The 21,845-nt window shown below is 56.9% G+C and overlaps 1 protein-coding gene across 1 annotated transcript in view; it reads left to right on the top strand.

The window, feature by feature from the left end:
- Positions 1–19,910, top strand: part of LOC144691412 (cysteinyl leukotriene receptor 1-like) — a 212,327-nt gene extending 192,417 nt beyond the window's left edge. Inside the window, exon 2 of the transcript XR_013579131.1 lies at positions 19,434–19,910. The gene's annotated coding sequence lies outside the window, so the exon portion shown is untranslated. The remainder of the gene's footprint in view (positions 1–19,433) is intronic.
- The last annotated feature ends 1,935 nt before the right edge of the window (positions 19,911–21,845 follow it).

Here is a 21,845-nt window from a genome sequence, read left to right as displayed (position 1 = left end):
CCTGTTGTTGAGGTTGTTGTGGGAGGGTGTAAAAGCTGCCCTGTGTTTGGGGTTTTTGGGAGGGTGTAAAGGCTGACCTGTGGTTGAGGGTGTTGTGGGAGGGTGTAAGGGCTGCCCTGTGGTTGGGGGTGTTGTGGGAGGGTGTAAAAGCTGCCCTGTGTTTGGGGTTTTTGGGAGGGTGTAAAGGCTGACCTGTGGTTGAGGGTGTTTTGGGAGGGTGTAAGGGCTGCCCTGTGGTTGGGGGTGTTGTGGGAGGGTGTAAAAGCTGCTCTGTGGTTGAGGGTGTTGTGGGAGGGTGTAAAAGCTGCCCTGTGGTTGAGGGTGTTGTGGGAGGGTGTAAGGGCTGCCCTGTGGTTGGGGGTGTTGTGGGAGGGGGTAAAGGCTGCCCTGTGGTTGGGGTTGTTGTGGGAGGGGGTAAAGGCTGCCCTGTGGTTGGGGGTGTTGTGGGAGGGTGTAAAGGTTGCCAGGTAGTTGAGGGTGTTGTGGGAGGGCGTAAAAGCTGCCCTGTAGTTGGGGCTGATGTGGGAGGGTGAAAAAGCTGCCCTGTGGTTGGGGTTGTTGTGGGAGGGTGTAAAAACTTCCCTGTGGTTGGGGTTGTTGTGGGAGGGTGTAGAAGTTGCCCAGTGGCTGGGGTGGATGTGAGAGGGTGTAAAAGCAGCCCTGTGGTTGAGGGTGTTGTGGGAGGGTGTAAAGGCTGCCCTGGGTTGGGGGTGTTGTGGGAGGGTGTAAAAGTTGCCCTGTGGTTGGGGGTGTTGTGGGAGGGTGTAAAAGCTGCCCTGTGTTTGAGGGTGTTGTGGGAGGGTGTAAAAGCTGCCCTGTGTTTGAGGGTGTTGTGGGAGGGTGTAAAACCAGTCCTGTGGTTGAGGGTGTTGTGGGAGGGTGTAAAAGCTGCCCTGTGGTTGGGGGTATTTAGGGAGGCTGTAGAAGCTGCCCTGTGGTTGGGGTTGTTGTGTGAGGGTGTAAAAGCTGCCCTGTGGTTGAGGTTGTTGTGGGAGGGTGAAAAGTCTGCCCTGTGGTTGGGGGTGTTGTGGGAGGGTGAAAAGTCTGCCCTGTAGTTGGGGGTGTTGTGGGAGGGTGTAAAGGCTGCCCTGTGGTTGGGGGTTTTGTGGGAGGGTGTAAACGCTGCCCTGTGTTTTGGGTTGTTGTGTGAGGGTGTAAAAGCTGCCCAGTGGTTGGGGGTGTTTTGGGAGGGTGTAAAAGCTGCCCATGGTTGGGTTTGTTGTGGGAGGGTGTAAAGGCTGCCCTGTGGTTGGGGGTGTTGTGGGAGGGTGTAGAAGCTGCCCTGTGGTTGGGGGTGTTGTGCGAGGGTGAAGAAGCTGCCCTGTAGTTGGGGGTGTTGTGGGAGGGCGTAGAGGCTGCCCTGTGGTTGAGGGTGTTGTGGGAGGGTGTAAAGGCTGATCTGTGGTTGAGGGTGTTGTGGGAGGGTGTAAAAGCTGCCCTGTGGTTGGGAGTGTTTGGGAGGGTGTAACAGCTGCCCTGTGGTTGGGGGTGTTGTGGGAGGGTGTAGAGGCTGCCCGGTGGTTGGGGCTGTTGTGGGAGGGTGTAAAAGCAGCCCTGTGGTTGGGGGTGTTGTGGGAGGTTGTAAAGGCTGCCCTGTGGATGCGGGTGTTGTGGGAGGGTTTAAAGGCATCCCTGTGGTTGGGGGTGTTGTGGGAGGGTGTAAAAGCTGCCCTGTGGTTGGGGTTGTTGTGGGAGGGTGTAAAGGTTGCCGGGTAGTTGACGGTGTTGTGGGAGGGTGTAAAAGCAGCCCTGTGGTGGGAGGGGGGTGGTTGTGGGAGGGTGTAAAAGCTGCTCTGTGGTTGAGGGTGTTGTGGGAGGGTGTAAAAGCTGCCCTGTGGTTGAGGGTGTTGTGGGAGGGTGTAAGGGCTGCCCTGTGGTTGGGGGTGTTGTGGGAGGGGGTAAAGGCTGCCCTGTGGTTGGGGTTGTTGTGGGAGGGGGTAAAGGCTGCCCTGTGGTTGAAGGTGATGTGGGAGGGTGTAAGGGCTGCCCTGTGGTTGGGGGTGTTGTGGGAGGGGGTAAAGGCTGCCCTGTGGTCTGGGTTGTTTTGTGAGGGTGTAAAAGTTACCCTGTGGTTGGGGTTGTTGTGGGAGGGTGTAAAAGTTACCCTGTGGTTGGGTTTGTTGTGTGAGGGTGTAAATGCTGCCCTGTGGTTGGGGTTGTTGTGGGAGGGTGTAAAAGCTGCCCTGTGGTTGGGGTTGTTGTGGGAGGGTGTAAAGGCTGCCCTGTGTTTGAGGGTGTTGTGGGAGGGTGTAAAGGCTGCCCTGTGGTTGGGGTTGTTGTGGGAGGGTGTAAAAGCTGCCCTGTGGTTGGAGGTGTTGTGGGAGGTTGTAGAAGCTGCCCTGTGGTTGGGTTTGTTGTGTGAGGGTGTAAATGCTGCCATGTGGTTGGGGGTGTTGTGGGAGGGTCTAAAAGCTGCCCTGTGTTTGAGGGTGTTGTGGGAGGGTGTAAAAGTTACCCTGTGGTTGGGGGTGTTGTGGGAGGGTGTAAATGCTGCCATGTGGTTGGGGTTGTTGTGGGAGGGTGTAAAAGCTCCCTGGTAGTTGTGGGTGTTGTGGTAGGGTGTAAAAGCTGCCCTGTGGTTGACGGAGTTGTGGGAGGGTGTAAAGATGCCCTGTGGTTGAGGCAGAAGTGGGAGGGTGTAAAGGCTGCCCTGTGGCTGAGGGTGTTGTGCGAGGGTGTGAAGGCTACCCTGTGGTTGGGAGTGTTCTGTGAGGGTGTAGAGGCTACCCTGTGGTTGAGGGTGTTGTCGGAGGGTGTAAAAGCTGCCCTGTAGTTGAACGTGTTGTGGGAGGGTGTAAAGGCTGCCCTGTAGTTGGGGGTGTTGTGGGAGGGTGTAAAAGCTGGACTGTGGTTGGGGGTGTTGTGGGAGGGTGTAAAGGCTGCCCTGTGGTTGCGGGTGTAGGAGGGTGGAAAGGCTGCTCTGTGGTTGAGGGTGTTGTGCGAGGGTGTAGAAGCTGCACGGTGGTTGGGGGTGTTGTGCGAGGATGAAGAAGCTTCCCTGTAGTTGGGGGTGTTGTGGGAGGGCGTAGAGGCTGCCCTGTGGTTGGGGTTGTTGTGGGAGGGTGTAAAAGCTGTCCTGTGGTTGAGGGTGTTGGAGGAGGGTGTAAAGGCTGCCCTGTGGTTGGGGGTGTTGTGGGAGGGTGTAAAAGCTGCCCTGTGGTTGGGGGTGTTGTGGGAGGGTGTAAAAGCTGCCCTGTGGTTGGGGTTGTTGGAGGAGGGTGTAAAGGCTGCCCTGTGGTTGGGGGTGTTGTGGGAGGGTGTAAAGGCTGCCCTGTGGTTGAGGGTATTGTGGGAGGGTGTAAACAGTGTCCTGTGGTTGGGGGTGTTGTGGGAGGGTGTAGAGGCTGCCCTGTGGTTGGGGGTGTTGTGGGAGGGTGTAAACGCTGCCCTGTGGTTTGGGTTGTTGTGTGAGGGTGTAAAAGCTGCCCAGTGGTTGGGGGTGTTGTGGGAGGGTGTAGAAGCTGCCCTGTAGTTGGGGGTGTTGTGGGAGGGTGTAAAGGCTGCCCGGTGGGTGGGGGTGTTGTGTGAGGGTGTAAAAGCTGCCCAGTGGTTGGGGGTGTTTTGGGAGGGTGTAAAAGCTGCCCATGGTTGGGTTTGTTGTGGGAGGGTGTAAAGGCTGCCCTGTGGTTGCGGGTGTAGGAGGGTGGAAAGGCTGCTCTGTGGTTGAGGGTGTTGTGCGAGGGTCTTAAAGGTGCCCTTTGGTTGGGGGTGTTGTGGGAGGGCGTAGAGGCTGCCCTGTGGTTGGGGGTGTTGTGGGAGGGTGTAGAAGCTGCCCTGTGGTTGGGGGTGTTGTGGGAGGGCGTAGAGGCTGCCCTGTGGTTGAGGGTGTTGTGGGAGGGTGTAAAGGCTGATCTGTGGTTGAGGGTGTTGTGGGAGGGTGTAAAAGCTGCCCTGTGGTTGGGAGTGTTTGGGAGGGTGTAAGGGCTGCACTGTGGTTGGGGGTGTTGTGGGAGGGTGTAAAAACTGCCCTTTCGTTGGGAGTGTTTGGGAGGGTGTAAAGGCTGCCCTGTGGTTGGGGGTGTTGTGGGAAGGTGTAACAGCTGCCCTGTGGTTGGGGGTGTTGTGGGAGGGTGTAGAGGCTGCCCGGTGGTTGGGGCTGTTGTGGGAGGTTGTAAAAGCAGCCCTGTGGTTGGGGGTGTTGTGGGAGGTTGTAAAGGCTGCCCTGTGGATGCGGGTGTTGTGGGAGGGTTTAAAGGCATCCCTGTGGTTGGGGGTGTTGTGGGAGGGTGTAAAAGCTGCCCTGTGGTTGGGGTTGTTGTGGGAGGGTGTAAAGGTTGCCGGGTAGTTGACGGTGTTGTGGGAGGGTGTAAAAGCAGCCCTGTGGTGGGAGGGGGGTGGTTGTGGGAGGGTGTAAAAGCTGCTCTGTGGTTGAGGGTGTTGTGGGAGGGTGTAAAAGCTGCCCTGTGGTTGAGGGTGTTGTGGGAGGGTGTAAGGGCTGCCCTGTGGTTGGGGGTGTTGTGGGAGGGGGTAAAGGCTGCCCTGTGGTTGGGGTTGTTGTGGGAGGGGGTAAAGGCTGCCCTGTGGTTGGGGGTGTTGTGGGAGGGTGTAAAAGTTGCCAGGTAGTTGAGGGTGTTGTGGGAGGGCGTAAAAGCTGCCCTGTAGTTGGGGCTGATGTGGGAGGGTGAAAAAGCTGCCCTGTGGTTGGGGTTGTTGTGGGAGGGTGTTAAAAACTTCCCTGTGGTTGGGGTTGTTGTGGGAGGGTGTAGAAGTTGCCCAGTGGCTGGGGTGGGTGTGAGAGGGTGTAAAAGCAGCCCTGTGGTTGAGGGTGTTGTGGGAGGGTGTAAAGGCTGACCTGGGTTGGGGGTGTTGTGGGAGGGTGTAAAAGTTGCCCTGTGGTTGGGGGTGTTGTGGGAGGGTGTAAAAGCTGCCCTGTGGTTCAGGGTGTTGTGGGAGGGTGTAAAAGCTGCCCTGTGTTTGAGGGTGTTGTGGGAGGGTGTAAAACCAGTCCTGTGGTTGAGGGTGTTGTGGGAGGGTGTAAAAGCTGCCCTGTGGTTGGGGGTATTTAGGGAGGGTGTAGAAGCTGCCCTGTGGTTGGGGTTGTTGTGTGAGGGTGTAAAAGCTGCCCTGTGGTTGAGGTTGTTGTGGGAGGGTGAAAAGTCTGCCCTGTGGTTGGGGGTGTTGTGGGAGGGTGAAAAGTCTGCCCTGTAGTTGGGGGTGTTGTGGGAGGGTGTAAAGGCTGCCCTGTGGTTGGGGGTTTTGTGGGAGGGTGTAAACGCTGCCCTGTGGTTTGGGTTGTTGTGTGAGGGTGTAAAAGCTGCCCAGTGGTTGGGGGTGTTTTGGGAGGGTGTAAAAGCTGCCCATGGTTGGGTTTGTTGTGGGAGGGTGTAAAGGCTGCCCTGTGGTTGGGGGTGTTGTGGGAGGGTGTAGAAGCTGCCCTGTGGTTGGGGGTTTTGTGCGAGGGTGAAGAAGCTGCCCTGTAGTTGGGGGTGTTGTGGGAGGGCGTAGAGGCTGCCCTGTGGTTGAGGGTGTTGTGGGAGGGTGTAAAGGCTGATCTGTGGTTGAGGGTGTTGTGGGAGGGTGTAAAAGCTGCCCTGTGGTTGGGAGTGTTTGGGAGGGTGTAAGGGCTGCACTGTGGTTGGGGGTGTTGTGGGAGGGTGTAAAAACTGCCCTGTCGTTGGGAGTGTTTGGGAGGGTGTAAAGGCTGCCCTGTCGTTGGGGGTGTTGTGGGAAGGTGTAACAGCTGCCCTGTGGTTGGGGGTGTTGTGGGAGGGTGTAGAGGCTGCCCGGTGGTTGGGGCTGTTGTGGGAGGGTGTAAAAGCAGCCCTGTGGTTGGGGGTGTTGTGGGAGGTTGTAAAGGCTGCCCTGTGGATGCGGGTGTTGTGGGAGGGTTTAAAGGCATCCCTGTGGTTGGGGGTGTTGTGGGAGGGTGTAAAAGCTGCCCTGTGGTTGGGGTTGTTGTGGGAGGGTGTAAAGGTTGCCGGGTAGTTGACGGTGTTGTGGGAGGGTGTAAAAGCAGCCCTGTGGTGGGAGGGGGGTGGTTGTGGGAGGGTGTAAAAGCTGCTCTGTGGTTGAGGGTGTTGTGGGAGGGTGTAAAAGCTGCCCTGTGGTTGAGGGTGTTGTGGGAGGGTGTAAGGGCTGCCCTGTGGTTGGGGGTGTTGTGGGAGGGGGTAAAGGCTGCCCTGTGGTTGGGGTTGTTGTGGGAGGGGGTAAAGGCTGCCCTGTGGTTGAAGGTGATGTGGGAGGGTGTAAGGGCTGCCCTGTGGTTGGGGGTGTTGTGGGAGGGGGTAAAGGCTGCCCTGTGGTCTGGGTTGTTTTGTGAGGGTGTAAGGGCTGCCCTGTGGTTGGGGGTGTTGTGGGAGGGTGTAAAGGCTGCCCTGTTGTTGAGGTTGTTGTGGGAGGGTGTAAAAGCTGCCCTGTGTTTGGGGTTTTTGGGAGGGTGTAAAGGCTGACCTGTGGTTGAGGGTGTTGTGGGAGGGTGTAAGGGCTGCCCTGTGGTTGGGGGTGTTGTGGGAGGGTGTAAAGGCTGCCCTGTGGTTGGGGTTGTTGTGGGAGGGTGTAAAAGCTGCCCTGTGGTTGGAGGTGTTGTGGGAGGTTGTAGAAGCTGCCCTGTGGTTGGGTTTGTTGTGTGAGGGTGTAAATGCTGCCATGTGGTTGGGGGTGTTGTGGGAGGGTCTAAAAGCTGCCCTGTGTTTGAGGGTGTTGTGGGAGGGTGTAAAAGTTACCCTGTGGTTGGGGGTGTTGTGGGAGGGTGTAAATGCTGCCATGTGGTTGGGGCTGTTGTGGGAGGGTGTAAAAGTTACCCTGTGGTTGGGTTTGTTGTGTGAGGGTGTAAATGCTGCCCTGTGGTTGGGGTTGTTGTGGGAGGGTGTAAAAGCTCCCTGGTAGTTGTGGGTGTTGTGGTAGGGTGTAAAAGCTGCCCTGTGGTTGACGGAGTTGTGGGAGGGTGTAAAGATGCCCTGTGGTTGAGGGAGAAGTGGGAGGGTGTAAAGGCTGCCCTGTGGCTGAGGGTGTTGTGCGAGGGTGTGAAGGCTACCCTGTGGTTGGGAGTGTTCTGTGAGGGTGTAGAGGCTACCCTGTGGTTGAGGGTGTTGTCGGAGGGTGTAAAAGCTGCCCTGTAGTTGAACGTGTTGTGGGAGGGTGTAAAGGCTGCCCTGTAGTTGGGGGTGTTGTGGGAGGGTGTAAAAGCTGGACTGTGGTTGGGGGTGTTGTGGGAGGGTGTAAAGGCTGCCCTGTGGTTGCGGGTGTAGGAGGGTGGAAAGGCTGCTCTGTGGTTGAGGGTGTTGTGCGAGGGTGTAGAAGCTGCACGGTGGTTGGGGGTGTTGTGCGAGGATGAAGAAGCTTCCCTGTAGTTGGGGGTGTTGTGGGAGGGCGTAGAGGCTGCCCTGTGGTTGGGGTTGTTGTGGGAGGGTGTAAAAGCTGTCCTGTGGTTGAGGGTGTTGGAGGAGGGTGTAAAGGCTGCCCTGTGGTTGGGGGTGTTGTGGGAGGGTGTAAAAGCTGCCCTGTGGTTGGGGGTGTTGTGGGAGGGTGTAAAAGCTGCCCTGTGGTTGGGGTTGTTGGAGGAGGGTGTAAAGGCTGCCCTGTGGTTGGGGGTGTTGTGGGAGGGTGTAAAGGCTGCCCTGTGGTTGAGGGTATTGTGGGAGGGTGTAAACGGTGTCCTGTGGTTGGGGGTGTTGTGGGAGGGTGTAGAGGCTGCCCTGTGGTTGGGGGTGTTGTGGGAGGGTGCAAAAGCTGCCCTGTGGGTGGAGGTGTTGTGGGAGGGTGTAAAGACTGCCCTGTGGTTGGGGGTGTTGTGGGAGGGTGTAAACGCTGCCCTGTGGTTTGGGTTGTTGTGTGAGGGTGTAAAAGCTGCCCAGTGGTTGGGGGTGTTGTGGGAGGGTGTAGAAGCTGCCCTGTAGTTGGGGGTGTTGTGGGAGGGTGTAAAGGCTGCCCGGTGGGTGGGGGTGTTGTGGGAGGGTGTAAAAGCTGCCCTGTGGTTGGGGATGTTGTGGGATGGTGTAAAAGCTGCCCAGTGGTTGGGGGTGTTGTGGGAGGGTGTAAAGGTTGCCGGGTAGTTGAGGGTGTTGTGGGAGGGTGCAAAAGGTGACCTGTGTTTGAGAGTGTTGTGGGAGGGTGTAACAGCAGCCCTGTGGTTGAGGGAGTTGTGTGAGGGTGTAAACGCTGCCCTGTGGTTGGGGTTGTTGTGTGAGTTTGTAAAAGCTGCCCTGCGGTTGGGGGTATTTTGGGAGGGTATAAAAGCTGCCCTGTGGTTGGGGGTGTTGTGGGAGGGCGTAGAGGCTGCCCTGTGGTTGAGGGTGTTGTGGGAGGGTGTAAGGGCTCCCCTGTGGTTGGGGGTGTTGTGGGAGGGTGTAAGGGCTGACCTGTGGTTGGGGGTGTTGTGGGAGGGTGTAAAGGCTGCCCTGTGTTTGGGGTTTCTGGGAGGGTGTAAAGGCTGACCTGTGGTTGAGGGTGTTGTGGGAGGGTGTAAAAGCTGCCCTGTGTATGGGGTTTTTGGGAGGGTGTAAAGGCTGACCTGTGGTTGAGGGTGTTGTGGGAGGGTGTAAGGGCTGCCCTGTGGTTGGGGGTGTTGTGGGAGGGTGTAAAGGCTGCCCTGTTGTTGAGGTTGTTGTGGGAGGGTGTAAAAGCTGCCCTGTGTTTGGGGTTTTTGGGAGGGTGTAAAGGCTGACCTGTGGTTGAGGGTGTTGTGGGAGGGTGTAAGGGCTGCCCTGTGGTTGGGGGTGTTGTGGGAGGGTGTAAAAGCTGCCCTGTGTTTGGGGTTTTTGGGAGGGTGTAAAGGCTGACCTGTGGTTGAGGGTGTTTTGGGAGGGTGTAAGGGCTGCCCTGTGGTTGGGGGTGTTGTGGGAGGGTGTAAAAGCTGCCGTGTGGTTGAGGGAGTTGTGGGAGGGTGTAAACGCTGCCCTGTGGTTTGGGTTGTTGTGTGAGGGTGTAAAAGCTGCCCTGTGGTTGGGGGTGTTGTGCGAGGGTGAAGAAGCTGCCCTGTAGTTGGGGGTGTTGTGGGAGGGCGTAGAGGCTGCCCTGTGGTTGAGGGTGTTGTGGGAGGGTGTAAAGGCTGATCTGTGGTTGAGGGTGTTGTGGGAGGGTGTAAAAGCTGCCCTGTGGTTGGGAGTGTTTGGGAGGGTGTAAGGGCTGCACTGTGGTTGGGGGTGTTGTGGGAGGGTGTAAAAACTGCCCTTTCGTTGGGAGTGTTTGGGAGGGTGTAAAGGCTGCCCTGTGGTTGGGGGTGTTGTGGGAAGGTGTAACAGCTGCCCTGTGGTTGGGGGTGTTGTGGGAGGGTGTAGAGGCTGCCCGGTGGTTGGGGCTGTTGTGGGAGGTTGTAAAAGCAGCCCTGTGGTTGGGGGTGTTGTGGGAGGTTGTAAAGGCTGCCCTGTGGATGCGGGTGTTGTGGGAGGGTTTAAAGGCATCCCTGTGGTTGGGGGTGTTGTGGGAGGGTGTAAAAGCTGCCCTGTGGTTGGGGTTGTTGTGGGAGGGTGTAAAGGTTGCCGGGTAGTTGACGGTGTTGTGGGAGGGTGTAAAAGCAGCCCTGTGGTGGGAGGGGGGTGGTTGTGGGAGGGTGTAAAAGCTGCTCTGTGGTTGAGGGTGTTGTGGGAGGGTGTAAAAGCTGCCCTGTGGTTGAGGGTGTTGTGGGAGGGTGTAAGGGCTGCCCTGTGGTTGGGGGTGTTGTGGGAGGGGGTAAAGGCTGCCCTGTGGTTGGGGTTGTTGTGGGAGGGGGTAAAGGCTGCCCTGTGGTTGGGGGTGTTGTGGGAGGGTGTAAAAGTTGCCAGGTAGTTGAGGGTGTTGTGGGAGGGCGTAAAAGCTGCCCTGTAGTTGGGGCTGATGTGGGAGGGTGAAAAAGCTGCCCTGTGGTTGGGGTTGTTGTGGGAGGGTGTTAAAAACTTCCCTGTGGTTGGGGTTGTTGTGGGAGGGTGTAGAAGCTGCCCAGTGGCTGGGGTGGGTGTGAGAGGGTGTAAAAGCAGCCCTGTGGTTGAGGGTGTTGTGGGAGGGTGTAAAGGCTGCCCTGGGTTGGGCATGTTGTGGGAGGGTGTAAAAGTTGCCCTGTGGTTGGGGGTGTTGTGGGAGGGTGTAAAAGCTGCCCTGTGGTTCAGGGTGTTGTGGGAGGGTGTAAAAGCTGCCCTGTGTTTGAGGGTGTTGTGGGAGGGTGTAAAACCAGTCCTGTGGTTGAGGGTGTTGTGGGAGGGTGTAAAAGCTGCCCTGTGGTTGGGGGTATTTAGGGAGGGTGTAGAAGCTGCCCTGTGGTTGGGGTTGTTGTGTGAGGGTGTAAAAGCTGCCCTGTGGTTGAGGTTGTTGTGGGAGGGTGAAAAGTCTGCCCTGTGGTTGGGGGTGTTGTGGGAGGGTGAAAAGTCTGCCCTGTAGTTGGGGGTGTTGTGGGAGGGTGTAAAGGCTGCCCTGTGGTTGGGGGTTTTGTGGGAGGGTGTAAACGCTGCCCTGTGGTTTGGGTTGTTGTGTGAGGGTGTAAAAGCTGCCCAGTGGTTGGGGGTGTTTTGGGAGGGTGTAAAAGCTGCCCATGGTTGGGTTTGTTGTGGGAGGGTGTAAAGGCTGCCCTGTGGTTGGGGGTGTTGTGGGAGGGTGTAGAAGCTGCCCTGTGGTTGGGGGTGTTGTGCGAGGGTGAAGAAGCTGCCCTGTAGTTGGGGGTGTTGTGGGAGGGCGTAGAGGCTGCCCTGTGGTTGAGGGTGTTGTGGGAGGGTGTAAAGGCTGATCTGTGGTTGAGGGTGTTGTGGGAGGGTGTAAAAGCTGCCCTGTGGTTGGGAGTGTTTGGGAGGGTGTAAGGGCTGCACTGTGGTTGGGGGTGTTGTGGGAGGGTGTAAAAACTGCCCTGTCGTTGGGAGTGTTTGGGAGGGTGTAAAGGCTGCCCTGTCGTTGGGGGTGTTGTGGGAAGGTGTAACAGCTGCCCTGTGGTTGGGGGTGTTGTGGGAGGGTGTAGAGGCTGCCCGGTGGTTGGGGCTGTTGTGGGAGGGTGTAAAAGCAGCCCTGTGGTTGGGGGTGTTGTGGGAGGTTGTAAAGGCTGCCCTGTGGATGCGGGTGTTGTGGGAGGGTTTAAAGGCATCCCTGTGGTTGGGGGTGTTGTGGGAGGGTGTAAAAGCTGCCCTGTGGTTGGGGTTGTTGTGGGAGGGTGTAAAGGTTGCCGGGTAGTTGACGGTGTTGTGGGAGGGTGTAAAAGCAGCCCTGTGGTGGGAGGGGGGTGGTTGTGGGAGGGTGTAAAAGCTGCTCTGTGGTTGAGGGTGTTGTGGGAGGGTGTAAAAGCTGCCCTGTGGTTGAGGGTGTTGTGGGAGGGTGTAAGGGCTGCCCTGTGGTTGGGGGTGTTGTGGGAGGGGGTAAAGGCTGCCCTGTGGTTGGGGTTGTTGTGGGAGGGGGTAAAGGCTGCCCTGTGGTTGAAGGTGATGTGGGAGGGTGTAAGGGCTGCCCTGTGGTTGGGGGTGTTGTGGGAGGGGGTAAAGGCTGCCCTGTGGTCTGGGTTGTTTTGTGAGGGTGTAAGGGCTGCCCTGTGGTTGGGGGTGTTGTGGGAGGGTGTAAAGGCTGCCCTGTTGTTGAGGTTGTTGTGGGAGGGTGTAAAAGCTGCCCTGTGTTTGGGGTTTTTGGGAGGGTGTAAAGGCTGACCTGTGGTTGAGGGTGTTGTGGGAGGGTGTAAGGGCTGCCCTGTGGTTGGGGGTGTTGTGGGAGGGTGTAAAGGCTGCCCTGTGGTTGGGGTTGTTGTGGGAGGGTGTAAAAGCTGCCCTGTGGTTGGAGGTGTTGTGGGAGGTTGTAGAAGCTGCCCTGTGGTTGGGTTTGTTGTGTGAGGGTGTAAATGCTGCCATGTGGTTGGGGGTGTTGTGGGAGGGTCTAAAAGCTGCCCTGTGTTTGAGGGTGTTGTGGGAGGGTGTAAAAGTTACCCTGTGGTTGGGGGTGTTGTGGGAGGGTGTAAATGCTGCCATGTGGTTGGGGCTGTTGTGGGAGGGTGTAAAAGTTACCCTGTGGTTGGGTTTGTTGTGTGAGGGTGTAAATGCTGCCCTGTGGTTGGGGTTGTTGTGGGAGGGTGTAAAAGCTCCCTGGTAGTTGTGGGTGTTGTGGTAGGGTGTAAAAGCTGCCCTGTGGTTGACGGAGTTGTGGGAGGGTGTAAAGATGCCCTGTGGTTGAGGGAGAAGTGGGAGGGTGTAAAGGCTGCCCTGTGGCTGAGGGTGTTGTGCGAGGGTGTGAAGGCTACCCTGTGGTTGGGAGTGTTCTGTGAGGGTGTAGAGGCTACCCTGTGGTTGAGGGTGTTGTCGGAGGGTGTAAAAGCTGCCCTGTAGTTGAACGTGTTGTGGGAGGGTGTAAAGGCTGCCCTGTAGTTGGGGGTGTTGTGGGAGGGTGTAAAAGCTGGACTGTGGTTGGGGGTGTTGTGGGAGGGTGTAAAGGCTGCCCTGTGGTTGCGGGTGTAGGAGGGTGGAAAGGCTGCTCTGTGGTTGAGGGTGTTGTGCGAGGGTGTAGAAGCTGCACGGTGGTTGGGGGTGTTGTGCGAGGATGAAGAAGCTTCCCTGTAGTTGGGGGTGTTGTGGGAGGGCGTAGAGGCTGCCCTGTGGTTGGGGTTGTTGTGGGAGGGTGTAAAAGCTGTCCTGTGGTTGAGGGTGTTGGAGGAGGGTGTAAAGGCTGCCCTGTGGTTGGGGGTGTTGTGGGAGGGTGTAAAAGCTGCCCTGTGGTTGGGGGTGTTGTGGGAGGGTGTAAAAGCTGCCCTGTGGTTGGGGTTGTTGGAGGAGGGTGTAAAGGCTGCCCTGTGGTTGGGGGTGTTGTGGGAGGGTGTAAAGGCTGCCCTGTGGTTGAGGGTATTGTGGGAGGGTGTAAACGGTGTCCTGTGGTTGGGGGTGTTGTGGGAGGGTGTAGAGGCTGCCCTGTGGTTGGGGGTGTTGTGGGAGGGTGCAAAAGCTGCCCTGTGGGTGGAGGTGTTGTGGGAGGGTGTAAAGACTGCCCTGTGGTTGGGGGTGTTGTGGGAGGGTGTAAACGCTGCCCTGTGGTTTGGGTTGTTGTGTGAGGGTGTAAAAGCTGCCCAGTGGTTGGGGGTGTTGTGGGAGGGTGTAGAAGCTGCCCTGTAGTTGGGGGTGTTGTGGGAGGGTGTAAAGGCTGCCCGGTGGGTGGGGGTGTTGTGGGAGGGTGTAAAAGCTGCCCTGTGGTTGGGGATGTTGTGGGATGGTGTAAAAGCTGCCCAGTGGTTGGGGGTGTTGTGGGAGGGTGTAAAGGTTGCCGGGTAGTTGAGGGTGTTGTGGGAGGGTGCAAAAGGTGACCTGTGTTTGAGAGTGTTGTGGGAGGGTGTAACAGCAGCCCTGTGGTTGAGGGAGTTGTGTGAGGGTGTAAACGCTGCCCTGTGGTTGGGGTTGTTGTGTGAGTTTGTAAAAGCTGCCCTGCGGTTGGGGGTATTTTGGGAGGGTATAAAAGCTGCCCTGTGGTTGGGGGTGTTGTGGGAGGGCGTAGAGGCTGCCCTGTGGTTGAGGGTGTTGTGGGAGGGTGTAAGGGCTCCCCTGTGGTTGGGGGTGTTGTGGGAGGGTGTAAGGGCTGACCTGTGGTTGGGGGTGTTGTGGGAGGGTGTAAAGGCTGCCCTGTGTTTGGGGTTTCTGGGAGGGTGTAAAGGCTGACCTGTGGTTGAGGGTGTTGTGGGAGGGTGTAAAAGCTGCCCTGTGTATGGGGTTTTTGGGAGGGTGTAAAGGCTGACCTGTGGTTGAGGGTGTTGTGGGAGGGTGTAAGGGCTGCCCTGTGGTTGGGGGTGTTGTGGGAGGGTGTAAAGGCTGCCCTGTTGTTGAGGTTGTTGTGGGAGGGTGTAAAAGCTGCCCTGTGTTTGGGGTTTTTGGGAGGGTGTAAAGGCTGACCTGTGGTTGAGGGTGTTGTGGGAGGGTGTAAGGGCTGCCCTGTGGTTGGGGGTGTTGTGGGAGGGTGTAAAAGCTGCCCTGTGTTTGGGGTTTTTGGGAGGGTGTAAAGGCTGACCTGTGGTTGAGGGTGTTTTGGGAGGGTGTAAGGGCTGCCCTGTGGTTGGGGGTGTTGTGGGAGGGTGTAAAAGCTGCCGTGTGGTTGAGGGAGTTGTGGGAGGGTGTAAACGCTGCCCTGTGGTTTGGGTTGTTGTGTGAGGGTGTAAAAGCTGCCCTGTGGTTGGGGTTGTTGTGTGAGTTTGTAAAAGCTGCCCTGTGGTTGGGGGTATTTTGGGAGGGTATAAAAGCTGCCCTGTGGTTGGGGGTGTTGTGGGAGGGCGTAGAGGCTGCCCTGTGGTTGAGGGTGTTGTGGGAGGGTGTAAGGGCTGCCCTGTGGTTGTGGGTGTTGTGGGAGGGTGTAAAGGCTGCCCTGGGTTGGGGGTGTTGTGGGAGGGTGTAAAAGTTGCCCTGTGGTTGGGGGTGTTGTGGGAGGGTGTAAAAGCTGCCCTGTGGTTGAGGGTGTTGTGGGATGGTGTAAAAGCTGCCCTGTGGTTGGGGGTATTTAGGGAGGGTGTAGAAGCTGCCCTGTGGTTTGGGTTGTTGTGTGAGGGTGTAAAAGCTGCCCTGTGGTTGAGGTTGTTGTGGGAGGGTGTAAAAGCTGCCCTGTGGTTTGGGATGTTGTGGGATGGTGTAAAAGCTGCCCAGTGGTTGGGGGTGTTGTGGGAGGGTGTAAAAGCTGCCCTGTGGTTGGGGGTGTTGTGGGAGTGTGTAAGGGCTGCCCTGTGGTTGGGGGTGTTGTGGGAGGGTGTAAAAGCTGCCCAGTGGTTGGGGGTGATGTGGGAGAGTGTAAAAGCTGCCCTGTGGTTGGGGTTGTTGTGGGAGGGTGTAAAAGCTGCCCTGTGGTTGGGTGTTTTTGGGAGGGTGTAAAGGCTGCCCTGTGATTGAGGGTGTTGTGGGAGGGTGTAAAAGCTGCCCTGTGGTTGGGGGTTTTTGGGAGGGTGTAAAGGCTGCCCTGTGATTGAGGGTGTTGTGGGAGGGTGTAAAAGTTGCCCTGTAGTTGGGGGTTTGTGGGAGGGTGTAAGGGCTGCCCTGTGGTTGGGGTTTTGTGGGAGGGTGTAAGGGCTGCCCTGTGGTTGAGGGTGTTGTGGGAGGGTGTAAAAGCTGCCCTGTGGTTGGGGGTCTTGTGGGACGGTGTAAAAGCTGCCTAGTGGTTGAGGGTGTTTGGGAGGGTGTAAAGGCTGCCCTGTGGTTGAGGGTGTTGTGGGAGGGTGTAGAGGCTGCCCGGTGGTTGGGGTTGTTGTGGGAGGGTGTAAAGGCTGCCCTGTGGTTGCGGATGTTGTGGGAGGGTGTAAAAGCTCCCCTGTGGTTGGGGGTGTTTTGGGAGGGTGGAAAAGCAGCCCTGTGGTTGGGGGTGTTTTGGGAGGGTGTAAAAGCTGCCCAGTGGCTGGGGTGGTTGTGGGAGGGTGTAAAAGCTGCCCTGTAGTTGGGGGTGTTGTGGGAGGGTGTAAAAGCTGCCCAGTGGCTGGGGTGGTTGTGGGAGGGTGTAAAAGCAGCCCTGTGGTTGGGGGTGTTGTGGGAGGGTGTAGAGGCTGCCCTGTGGTTGGGGGTGTTGTGGGAGGGTGAAAAGTCTGCCCTGTAGTTGGGGGTGTTGTGGGAGGGTGTAAAGGCTGCCCGGTGGGTGGGGGTGTTGTGGGATGTTGTAAAAGCTGCCCTGTGGTTGGGGATGTTGTGGGATGGTGTAAAAGCTGCCCAGTGGTTGGGGGTGTTGTGGGAGGGTGTAAAAGCTGCCCTGTGGTTGGTGGTGTTGTGGGAGTGTGTAAGGGCTGCCCTGTGGTTGGGGTTGTTGTGGGAGTGTGTAAGGGCTGCCCTGTGGTTGGGTGTGTTGTGGGAGGGTGTAAAAGCTGCCCAGTGGTTGGGGGTGATGTGGGAGAGTGTAAAAGCTGCCCTGTGGTTGGGGTTGTTGTGGGAGGGTGTAAAAGCTGCCCTGTGGTTGGGGGTTTTTGGGAGGGTGTAAAGGCTGCCCTGTGATTGAGGGTGTTGTGGGAGGGTGTAAAAGCTGCCCTGTGGTTGGGGGTTTTTGGGAGGGTGTAAAGGCTGCCCTGTGATTGAGGGTGTTGTGGGAGGGTGTAAAAGTTGCCCTGTAGTTGGGGGTTTGTGGGAGGGTGTAAAGGCTGCCCTGTGGTTGGGGGTGTTGTGGGAGTGTGTAAAAGCTGCCCTGTCGTTTAGGGCTGTTTTGGAGGGTGTAAGGGCTGCCCTGTGGTTCGGGTTTTGTGGGAGGGTGTAAGGGCTGCCCTGTGGTTGAGGGTGTTGTGGGAGGGTGTAAAGGCTGCCCTGTGGTTGGGGGTGTTGTGGGAGGGTGTAAAAGCTGCCCTGTGGTTGGGGGTCTTGTGGGAGGGTGTAAAAGCTGCCTAGTGGTTGAGGGTGTTTGGGAGGGTGTAAAGGCTGCCCTGTGGTTGAGGGTGTTGTGGGAGGGTGTAGAGGCTGCCCGGTGGTTGGGGTTGTTGTGGGAGGGTGTAAAGGCTGCTCTGTGGTTGCGGATGTTGTGGGAGGGTGTAAAAGCTCCCCTGTGGTTGGGGGTGTTTTGGGAGGGTGTAAAAGCAGCCCTGTGGTTGGGGGTGTTTTGGGAGGGTGTAAAAGCTGCCCAGTGGCTGGGGTGGTTGTGGGAGGGTGTAAAAGCTGCCCTGTGGTTGGGGGTGTTGTGGGAGGGCGTGAACTCTGCCATGTGGTTGAGGGTGTTTTGCGAGGGTGTAAAAGCTGCCTTGTGTTTGGGGGTGTTGTGGGAGGGTGTAAAGGCTGCCCTGTGATTGGGGGTGTTGTGTGAGGGTGTAAAGGCTGCCCTGTGATTGGGGGTGTTGTGAGAGGGTGTAAAAGCTGCCCTGTGGCTTGGGTTGTATTGGGAGGGTGTAAAAGCTGCCCTGTGGTTGGGGGTGTTGTGGGGGTGGGTGTAAAAGCTGCCCTGTAGTTGGGGCTGATGTGGGAGGGTGTAAGGGCTGCCCTGTGGTTGGGGGTGTTTTGGGAGGGTGTAAGGGCTGCCCTGTGGTTGGGGCAGGTGTGGGAGGGTGTAAAAGCTGCCCTGTGGCTTGGGTTGTAGTGGGAGGGGGTAAAAGCTGCCCTGTGGTTGGGGTTGTGTGAGGGTGTAAAAGCTGCCCTGTGGTTGAGGGTGTTGTGGGATGGTGTAGAGGCTGCCCTGTGTTTGAGGGTGTTGTGGGATGGTGTAGAGGCTGCCCTGTGGTTGAGGGTGTTGTGGGAGGGCGTGAACTCTGCCCTGTGGTTGAGGGTGTTGAGGGGGTGGGTGTAAAAGCTGCACTGTGTTTTTTAGGGGGTTGTGGGAGGGTGTAAAAGCTGCCCTGTGGTTGGGGTTGTTGTGGGAGGGTGTAGAGGCTGCCCTGTGGTTGAGGGTGTTGTGGGAGGGTGTAAATCCTGCCCTGTGATTGGGGGTGTTGTGGGAGGGTGTAAATCCTGCCCTGTGATTGGGGGTGTTGTGGGAGGGCGTGAACTCTGCCATTTGGTTGATGGTGTTGTGGAGGGTGTAGAGGCTGCCCTGTGGTTGAGGGTGTTTTGCGAGGGTGTAAAAGCTGCCTTGTGTTTGGGGGTGTTGTGGGAGGGTTTAAAAGCTGCCCTGTGGTTGAGGGTGTTGTGGGAGGGTGTAAAAAATACCCTGTGGTTGAGGGTGTTGTGGGAGGGCGTGAACTCTGCCCTGTGGTTGAGGGTGTTGTGGGAGGGTGTAAAAGCTGCCTTGTGTTTGGGGGAGTTGTGGGAGAGTGTAAAAGCTGCCCTGTAGTTGGGGCTGATGTGGGAGGGTATAAAAGCTGCCCTGTGTTTGAGGGTGTTGTGGGAGGGTGTAAAAGATGCCCTGTTATTGGGGGTGTTGTGGGAGGGTGTAAAAGCTGCCCTGTGGTTGGGGATGTTGTGGGAGGGTGTAAAAGCTGCCTTGTGTTTGGGGGAGTTGTGGGAGGACGTAAAGGCAGCCCAAAGGTTCGGGGTGTTGTGGGAGGGTGTAAACGCTGCCCTGTGGTTGTCGGTGTTGTGGGAGGGTGTAAAAGCTGCCCTGTGTTTTTTAGGGGGTTGTGGGAGGGTGTAAAGGCTGCCCTGTGTTTGAGGGTGTTGTGGGAGGGTGTAAAAGCTGCCCTGTGGTTGACGGTGTTGTGGGAGGGTGTAAAAGCTGCCCTGTGTTTGAGGGTGTTGTGGGAGGGTGTAAAAGCTGCCCTTTGGTTGGGGGTGTTGTGGGAGGGTGTAAAAGCTGCCCTGTAGTTGGGGCAGATGTGGGAGGGTGTAAAAGCTGCCCTGTGTTTTTTAAGGGGTTGTGGGAGGGTGTAAAAGCTGCCCTGTGGTTGGGGGTGTTGTGGGAGGGTGTAAAAGCTGCTCCGTGGTTGAGGGTGTTGTGGGAGGGTGTAAAGGCTGCCCTGTGGTTGACGGTGTTGTGGGAGGGTGTAGAGTCTGCCCGGTGGTTGAGGGTGTTGTGGGAGGGTGTAAAGGCTGCCCTGTGGTTGGGGGTGTTGTGGGAGGGTGTAAAAGCTGCCCTGTGGTTGAGGGTGTTGTGGGGGGGTGTAAAAGCTGCCCTGTGGCTGAGGGTGTTGTGGGAGGGTGTAGAGGCTGCCCGGTGGTTGAGGGTGTTGTGGGAGGGTGTAAAAGCTGCCCTGTGGTTGGGGGTGTTGTGGGAGGGTGTAAAAGCTGCCCTGTGGTTGAGGGTGTTGTGGGAGGGTGTAGAGGCTGCCCGGTGGTTGGGTGTGTTGTGGGAGGGTGTAAAGGCTGTCCTGTGGTTGAGGGTGTTGTGGGAGGGTGTACAGGCTGTCCTGTGGTTGAGGGTGTTGTGCGAGGGTGTAAAGGCTGTCCTGTGGTTGAGGGTGTTGTGGGAGGGTGTAAAAGCTGTCCTGTGGTTGAGGGGGTGTTGTGGGAGGGTGTAATGATTGTCCTGTGGTTGGGGGTGTTGTGGGAGTGTGTAAAAGCTGCCCAGTGGTTGGGGCGACTTTGTGGGGAGGGGCACAAAGGCTGCCCTGTGGTTGAATGCATCAGACTAGCACATGCGGTGGGGGAGGGTTGAGTGTAGGAAGTGGCCATGCTTTAAGGCACCTTGTATAAAGTGACCATTCCTCTGCAGCTGAGACAGTTCAGGCGCAGCCACATTGATATGATTAGAGTTGGGTCTCTAGCTTCTCTGCCCACTTTAGCAACGCAGAGGCATGAAAGTGCCACCAAGTGCTCCAGAGCTTTTCACCCCTCAGGCACAGACTGCAAACTAATGAGCGTTACAGTGGGCTGCAGAACAGTTGGAGAACTAGGCACATTGTACAATCTCCTTGCTAACGCTGGCTGTGGAGCAGTCACTCGTGGAGGTGCTCACACCCCTTACATCATTCCGGTTTGGACCCCATGGTTCAAGCTAACACTGCAGTGTGGGTTAGGAGAATGCCTGTGCCTGAGCTGAGAGCACAGCATGCAGTCCAATGGGCAAAGCTGCTGCCAATCGGTCAGGTGGAGTGGGGCGGCGGAAGGTAGGGTTTCGGGCAGTCATGCAGCGCGCTAACCTCTGGCCATCCAAGTGGTGGCCAGCACTTTCCAGGATGTGTTAAGGGGCCTTCAGACTTAACCAAAAGAGGTTCTTAGTACACCCATGCTAACACATGTCTCTCTCTCTCTCTCTCTCTCATCCTGTAGGAGGAGTACATCAGGTGCATGGAACCTGGTGACCTAGCTGTATGCCTCATGGCGTACAGAGAGCGAAGACAGTGGAGAAGAAAGCAACTGAGGCACCTGGCTGCACAGAAGAGGAGCAGCACCCGCTGGGAGAAGGGGCAACTGGGGTTGCTGCACACGCCGCCGAAGAGCTGCAGCGAGCCATCGTTGGTCGGCGCCTAGCTAGACCCAGGGCCTAGCCTTTCATTCCTGCAGATGACCAAGAACCAGTGTTGCTGAAGACTGTGCAAGTCTCGGGAACTGGTCGGTCACATCTGCCACCTGCTGCAGGATTTGACACCACGGGGACACGGAGGGCATCCACTGCCAGTGGCTGTGAAAGTGACCTTGGTGCTCAATTTCTACACCAGTGGGTCCTTTCAGGGCTCCACAGGTGACCTGTGTGGGATATCACAAGCCTCCACCCACAAATGCATCCATGAGGTCACGGGTGCCATATTCATGAGGACACACAACTTTGTGCATTTCGCCCGGGACCAGGACAGCCAGGATGTAAGAGTGATTGAATTTGTCCAGATCTCGGGTTTCCCACAGGTGCAGGGTGCCATTGACTGCACTCACGAGGCACTCAGATGTCTGCTGCAACACAAGGTCGACTATATCAACCAAAGGGATTCAATTCGCTGGATGTGCAACTAGTGTGTGACTGCCAGAAACGCATCCTGCAGGTCTGCGCACAGTTTCCCGGGAGTGTGCACAACTCCTACATCTCAGTCAGTCACAGATCCCTGACATCTTACAGGGTCCACAGAGGCTGCAGGGTTGGCTCCTTGGGGACAAGGGCTACCCACAGAGGTCGTGGCTGATGACACCCGTGTGGTGGCCTCAGACTGCAGCAGAGCGACGGTATAACGAGGCTCAGGCTGCAGCTCACAGCTTGGTGGAGCAAACTATCTGGATGCTGAATATGAGGTGCCTGGACCGGTCTGGTGGAGACTGCAATACAGCTCACTGAGGGTGTCATGCATCATCGTCGTCTGCTGCGCCCTTTACAGCCTGGCGCTGCAACAGGGAGAGGAGCTGGCTGAGGAGCAGATGGAGGAGCTGCATGTCTCCTCTGATGAGGAGGATGTCGACAGTGATGAGGGTGAGGAGGACCTCGAAGGCGATGATGACGGCGATGAGGCCCTTGCACTGGCCAGACAAGGCAGGTGCACTTGAGAGGCCCATATAGCAGCTAGATTTGTGAAGGATGATGACAACATGAAGTGAGGAGACACCATAAGACCTTTACGTTGTATCTATGAAAGTTTGACTCCAGTCTGGCTTATGGCAGCACACGTACCCTCTGTGAGAATGCTCCTGTCATGGAGACACAGTGGAGGCCCTAATAGTCACTTGATTGCAGGAGGACGATGTTGACATGCAGTGAGGACACTCCATAGATCTCCACATAGCCTCTGAGAATGTCTGACTCCTGTCTGGCTGAGGGATGCTCGCGTGCGCTCCATGATCAGACTCATATCATAGAGAAGCAGCCATGAAATTTTAAGAGCATCTGATCCTTTGTCCACCTTCAGCACCTGAGCCCTTCAGGAGGACAGCGCCCTGCGTACCAAGTGTTCAGGAAAGATAGGGCAAGAAGAAAAGGAGGAGGGGTGGCGTTATTGGTTAAGGAGAGCATTGCAGTGCTGGAGAAAGAGGGTGTCCCAGAGGGTTCAAGGAATGAATCAATTTGGCTAGAGCTAAGGAAATAAAAAGGGTGCAATTACATTGCTTGGTGTAGTCTACAGGCCATCAACCAGTGGGAAGGATGTAGAGGAACAAATCTGCAGGGAAATTACAGAGAGATGCAAACGTTATGGAGTGGGGGATGTAATGGGGGACTTAAATTACCCAAATATAGACTGGAATAGTGGTATTGTAAAGGGCAGAAAGGGGGAAGAGTTCCCACAGTGTATTCAGGAGAATTTTCTACAGCAGTGTGTGTCCAGTCCAACAAGAAAGGAGGCAGTGCTAGACCTGGTTCTTGGAAATGAGGTGGGCCGAGTACATCAAGGGCAGAATCTTCGGCTCGGCGAGCGGGGGCGGGGCCCGCTCGCCAAGGTGTAAAATTACATGGGGTGACATCGGGCATGCGTCCCAAAGTCACCGCACATCATTTAGATTTTCAGTTTGGCGGGTGCACGCCTGCTGAACTGTCAAAGGCCTATTAAGGCCTGGTAAAAAGCAATTAAGGCAATCGGCTGAGCTACCCGTCCAACCTTCAGGTTGGCGGGGAGCAGGCGAAGAGCCCAGGCGGCCTTCACATTTTTCATGGAACCTCATCCACGGGCGGGATGAGGTTTCGTGAATGATTTAAAATTTTAAGGAAAGCTTTTATTGAAATTAATGCACACGTCCCAACTCATGTAATTGTTTCGCATGAGGGGA

Source organism: Cetorhinus maximus, chromosome 16 (assembly GCF_964194155.1).
Source record: "Cetorhinus maximus chromosome 16, sCetMax3.hap1.1, whole genome shotgun sequence".
Taxonomy (NCBI): Eukaryota; Metazoa; Chordata; class Chondrichthyes; order Lamniformes; family Cetorhinidae; genus Cetorhinus; species Cetorhinus maximus.
The sequence above is the reverse complement of the archived record's forward strand: the minus strand, read 5'-3'. Positions and strand labels throughout refer to the sequence as shown.